The sequence below is a fragment of the Phaethon aethereus genome (assembly GCF_964289735.1).
Source record: "Phaethon aethereus genome assembly, chromosome: 8".
In the NCBI taxonomy this organism is placed as follows: domain Eukaryota; kingdom Metazoa; phylum Chordata; class Aves; order Phaethontiformes; family Phaethontidae; genus Phaethon; species Phaethon aethereus.
In genome coordinates this window covers 6,340,434-6,346,433 of record NC_138584.1, presented here as the reverse complement: position 1 = coordinate 6,346,433, position 6,000 = coordinate 6,340,434, and positions in this window count along the sequence as shown.

Sequence of the window (6,000 nt, the reverse complement as noted above, 5' to 3'; positions counted from 1 at the left end):
ACCCAGCCTTAAAACGTGAGCAACGATATAGAAACGTTCACTGAATACAAGAAAACACAAGTTTCAGTCCCAAAGGGTTTGCTAGGCACATTGGAGCATGAGGAAACACTCCAAATGAGGCAGTCAAAAATAGCACCAGCTTTTTGAAGTGCCTGTTGGTTGCACTCCCTTTTAATCAAACATCAGCTTAGGAGACAAGGCTGCTTCAAAACGATTATTGTATCTGCTCACACGCCAGGCTTTTCCCCATAACTGAATTTTAAGGCAATCAAAATAAGATTAGCCACAGCTCCCTTCAAATATAGCCTGCAGCAGATGAACTAATCAAGATCACACTTGGAGCATCTTTTAACATGGGGCTGTGGCAGCCCAATTACAGAGAAGATGTGAGGGCTTTTCTCCTCCTTAAGAGTCTGATGAATCAGGTGTGTCTGGTTGGGTTTCTTCTACCCTTTCACAATTTCATAGTGCCCTGATGCTGCTCCAGTATCCACATACCACTTCCCCCTCCTCCCCTTTTTTTGGTGCTATTTGATCTTTCTAGGGTACTTTTTTTTTCGTAGATCAGCCGTTGCATCCTTATGCAGCCTCCAGCCCTGGTTATGACCAACTCTCCCTTCCTGAATGCAGCTTCTGGAGGAGAAATCAGCCAGTCTTAGGTGGGTAAGGTTTTGCTGAGTTGTCTTTTGGATGCCATCACCTTGCGAGGAGAGAGGCACTTCATGTTGCTAGGCAAAATTGTTTTTGTTTCTCTGAGTCTGTGTTTTTCCCTTGTCCTGGGGTGTTGATACTGGCCCATGTGACTGTCCTGCATCTCTTGCTGCCTGTGGAGGATGGGAAGGGATTGGGATGGATGGGATCTCCAGACACAGATTGCTGGGGGGGTGATTTGCAGAGCTCTGCAAGAGTCTCTGTGGGTGCTTGAACCTCATGTTATCAGAGCAGCCCTGCTTTGCTCTCTTGAAATGCCTCCTGGGGGTCCAGCAGCTCCTCAGGCGTGGTATTCCGAGAAGTCCTGGCTGAGAACTATGCTTGCCGTGCATCAGCTGCACTGTGAGCTGGTGCAGAGCCATAGAAGAGGGGCTGGAGGTCCTTTGCCTTCTTGAAGGAGGCTAGAGCATGCTCTGGAAAGGGATTGGAGCCCAGACAACTGGGAACGGCTCAAGTGTGGCTGGTGGGTAGTTTCTCGTGCGAGCCAGATGAGAAAGCTGGTGGAGCTGGGAGGGGAATCCTGCTGACAGGGATGTCAGTTGGCTTCGGCTGAGCCGGGATTTCATCCCAGTTGTTCAGTTACTGATTAAACTGAGGACAGCTGCTTAGGAAGCAAGTGGGAGCTCTTCAAAGTGAAGATCTCCTTAGGTCTGCTGGCTTCCCCGGCCAGCTGGATGCACGGATTCAGGACTGGGGTGGCTTGTGAGCAGGTCCTCCACCCACGAGCAGTTCTCCTGGCTCTGTGGCTGGGAGTGACCACCTATGTGCAGTGCCTGGTTTCACCGTGCTGGCTCTTGTGGCTTTTCAGTTGAGTCCTGACTCTTGTTCGCTTGCTGATAAAGGGGTCAGTCCATCTGTAGAATTTGAGCTATGGAGAGAAGAATAGCTTTTCCCGAGGCCACGTAGATTATGGGGGATATCAGTCACTGAGTAATGACCCATCTGGATGCCCAAAGGTGTCACTTGTTAATTGCCTGGTTCATGAAGAAATTATGATCTCAGTTTGCTCCTTGTGGCTCTGCTCTGAGCCAGTGCTGGGTGTTTTGGGACTGTCCTCCTCTCTTGTGCAATGACCTTTGATGAGAACATGCAGAGAAGGACTCTGGGCAGCCCCAACCCTGTTGCTCTCTGCACTGAAGCATCTCCAGGGTCTCCATCCACAGTGGGAGATGAGGTGGACCAGAGCCTCTCCCAGCTGCTCCTGGAGGTGTCCTCTGTTTGGAAGGAATGAGATCTGGGTCTAGGTGCTTCTTGAGGGTTAGCTCCCAAAACCTGCTGTGGCTTTGGACGCAGCGCATGCATGCGTTGACCTCAATGAGAGCCTGCCTGGCTGGGGAGAAACCCAGGGGCAGAGGGAGAAACTGGGGGGAAAAAAATTCATGTTCTGAGACTCTAAAATGAGCACCAGTGCTGCAGCTCATCACAGTCTTGTAGGAGGACTGGGGCCTTTGCCTTTCCTAAGCCTTCTCCCTCACTGCTCTTTTCCTCCCTTCCCTGGTGAGACTGTACAAGATTGCTGCGTGTGCTGGGGCAGCGGTGCAGGGGGGCAGCTCAGGCTTTACCTCAGCCAAAAAAAACAAAAAAAAAAGTGTTTTTTTTCCTTTTTTTCCTCTCCATCCTGGCCTGCCCACAGGCTGGCACGGCCGGGCTATTTTGCTTTCATAAGCTACGTTATGTAAGCCGTGTCTTGAGTGGTGATGCGGTGCCAACTTGGACGCCGTGCCGGGAAGGAGCCACATTCCTTTGCCACTGGGTTTAATCCCTGCCTCCAGCCACGGTTGGTTTGCTGGGAGGAATCGGAGGGCTGTGCCGAGGTTTCTAATCCCTTGCCCCAGGTGGAGCCAGACGGTTTGTGCGGGAGCCCTGCTTTCCTTTGTCAATAGGTTGTTCCTGGGACTCCTCTCAGCAAGCCCTGTCCTTGGCTGCTAGGAGGGTTGGCCCAGGCATGCACACCACACCTTGGGACCTTTCACTCCTCCCCTTGTTTCCTGAACTCTCCATGCTCCATGGCTTAGGTTGCACTTGCTCAGAAAGGTTGGGAGGGGGGACAAAAATGGAAAGTGGAGACTTCTGCAATTCTAGCCCAAAAGAGCAGTGGCAAAGGTGGGTTGCCAGGCTGGCATGGTGAGCAGGTAGGCTGCTGATCCTGGGGAAAACATGTTGGTGCCAACAGCTTCTCCATCTGTCTCACCACTGACTGCCCTCCCAGCGTGCCATGTCTGTAGGATGTGACCCTTGTCCCACCAAGGATCTGGGGGAGCCCTAGAGATCCTGCACCCAGGGGTCCTGTGGCACCAGCCTGGCTGGGTGTAGGGTACAGGACAGCAATGAGTGCTTGGCAGGGTGTTTGTTTGCTCCCCAGCAGCCTGAACCCATTGCCTTTAGCCCCTGTGCCCAGGATCGATGATCTTCAGGACCCCATTTGGCTGGGCATGGGCTGCATGCGTTCAGAAGGAAAGGTCTTCTTCCTCCACTTGGGTTTTAGATGAAGCTGACAGCAGCAATGCCTTGCTGTGTGTTTTCATGTCCTGTGGGAGGATGAGGCACCAGACTCCACAGTTTTTGCTGGCAGCTTTCCCCAGTGCCAAACATGCTGTTAAAATGAGAATGATTAATCAGATCCAGGTTTGGGCTGCTTTTTCGCATCACAAAGCCAGGTGGCTGAAGCCCATCCGTGTGGCTCGTTGAGATGCTGAGCAGCTGGCTGAATCACCCAGCTGCTTCTGTCCTGAGCCAGCACCTGGCCAAAATGCCTAAAATACTGGGGATCCTCCTCCCCCACTGAACTGGAGCTGTAGGATTCTGGAAAGTAGGCTGGCCTTCAGATATTTGGTAAAATGTTGGGATCAACATTTGCTTCAACCACAAAAAGCAATCTGCTCAATGCCTGTCCATGTTCAGAGGTTCCTGAGCAAGCCACTGAGCTCGAGGTGGGAGTAGCCCTGCCCAGGGCTATGTTTGGATGCTGTTTCCATTCAGGAGGCTGCCCAGGAACAGCTGGGCTTAGAGATGGGCTTAGCCTGTCTCTGAAACTTGGAGGCCAGGGCTTCAGCTGGCTGAATCACTGAAAACTATGTGCTTGCTCTGAAATACAAGATATTTTCATGCTATTTTCCACCCAGACAGATAACACATGCAGGGTGATTAACTGGCTCCATTTTTTCCACTTCTCCTTGTGGCTGGCTCTCCTGGCAAGATCTCCATCCGCTCTTAAAAATGCTTTCACTGTAATGTGGATGCCTTCCCTTCTGGCAAATAACCATGCCAGTGATCGGCGGGTGACACTGTCACCGTGGGCTGTAGACCTATGAGGAAGCATTTCATTAAGAGAAGAGATTGCTTTGGTGTGGAAGTTTTGTATCTTCATCTCTAGGATGAAGAAAGCTGCTTGTGAGGCTGGCTGGGGAAGGAGATGGTCTCTGGCAGGACTGTTCTGCAGACCAGTTTGGCGCTGGGGATGTGCCCCATGTATCAGAGCAGGAGCCAGGGATGCTCCATAAATGGTGGTTTGGGACCAAAGAGCATCCTGAAGGTCTATGTCATACTAGCAGTCTGTGCCATGGAAATGTCCTGGCCAGAGGGAGGTGTTTCGTCTGGGTTGTTGGGTCTCTGTTTTTCATGGGGAGGGAAAAGGGAGCTGGCAGCAGTGCTACCTTACTCTCAAAGCGTGAGTTGTAGAGCTAATGGATGGCAAACCCTACTCATGCCAGCTTCTCCACACAGGACAGAGAGTAACCCAGAAACATCAAGGGATGAAGGCTAGTATCCAGGACCCTACAGAAGGCGTCTATCTGGCTTATACAGGTAACAGAGAGCAGAAGGTGTTGAATACAGCCTGAACGACAGTACTGCAACACCCCTGTGTATGGGGAGCCTTAGCATGGCAGGAGCAGAAGTGCTCCAAGTCACTCCTGTGAGCCACCCATGGTGGCTCCAAGGCACCCGGGAAAGAGTTGGCCATGCAATTTCAGCCTGTGCAAGGGTAGGCATGAGTCTACGTGGCACCTCTTGTTGTGTCTTGCCAAGAGGCAGCCTGGGCTTGCTGGGAGAGCTTGCGCTGGAGAACATCATGATGCTTGTAAGATGGGAGATTCTGCTGGAGGATCTGGTCTTGGTAAAACACAAATCTCCATGCAAAGGTTGAGGTGGGGGAAAGGCGATGATGCCACGTGGGTTCTGCAGAGCACCTGTTAGACCAGAGTGAACAGGTTTTTGACCGGCCATAGCTGAGCTGGCTGCCCGTGCAAACAGCGTGTAACCTTGGTGTCATGGGACATCTTGTGTGGGAGCTAGTGACAGCTAATTAGCCCAAAGAGCTCTCTGACACCCAGCAGCTCACCCTGCTCGTCTCCCCCCTCCTATCCAGCCAGTGGAAACTGCTCACATGAAATATAAAGCGGACTTGTCTTTTTGCCATGAATAATGTCAGGCCTTTTTTCTGTGCGCGCTCTTGAAGCAGCAGCTGTATTTCAACCAGCTGGGAGTGCCCTGGGAGGAGGAGAAGTGCTCCCGGCAAAGTTGGGCCAGATCTGTGGCTGGTGGAAATGGGTGTAATTCTGTTTGACCTCAGCACTGAACTGCTTTCTACCAGCTTTGAACTGGGCTCCCAGACCAAGGCTTTGGGGGATTTTTGGGGGAGTAGAAGTGCTCTTTGGAGAGGTGAAAGAGTCACGCGTGCTGTTAGCAGTGTCTGCCAGAGCAGGAGGGTGAGGAGCTTGGCTGTGCAGCCAGGCAGCGGCTGCTGCTGGGCAGGATTTTGGTTGTGTGGGGAGGTCTCTGAGCACTTGCCGTTGGATAGCCCTCTTCTGAAGCGTGCAAAAAAAAAAAAAAAGAGGGGGAAAAAAACCCCCACACAAACAGCACACACCCTGCCAAAACATCCAGTCCTTCTGGGAAGCGTCTGCAGCACCGTGTGCTTGTCCCGCAGGATACGCTGTGCCTCCCTCTGCCAGGTACCGTGGGGCAGGTGCCAGCCTTTCTTCTGGGCTGAGGAACAGCTTGTTTTTAATGTCGGTGGCACGGAGAGCAGGGAAAGCAAGAGCAGATGTGCCTGTGGGCACCACTGGCCCATCTCCCTGGCACGGGCAGGAGTCGTTCCTCTGGCACTGCTGCCTGCAGGCACCTGCTCCTGTGCTGCTGACCCTCAGGACATGCCGGACCATGCCAGCACTGCCCCATGCTCTCCACCAGACCCCTGTCTTTTTGCACAGAAGGTTTTGGGCAGCAAAGCCGCTCTGTCTGCTGGATTCACCAAAAGTGTCTCCTCTCGATGCTCAGCTCAACGCTCCC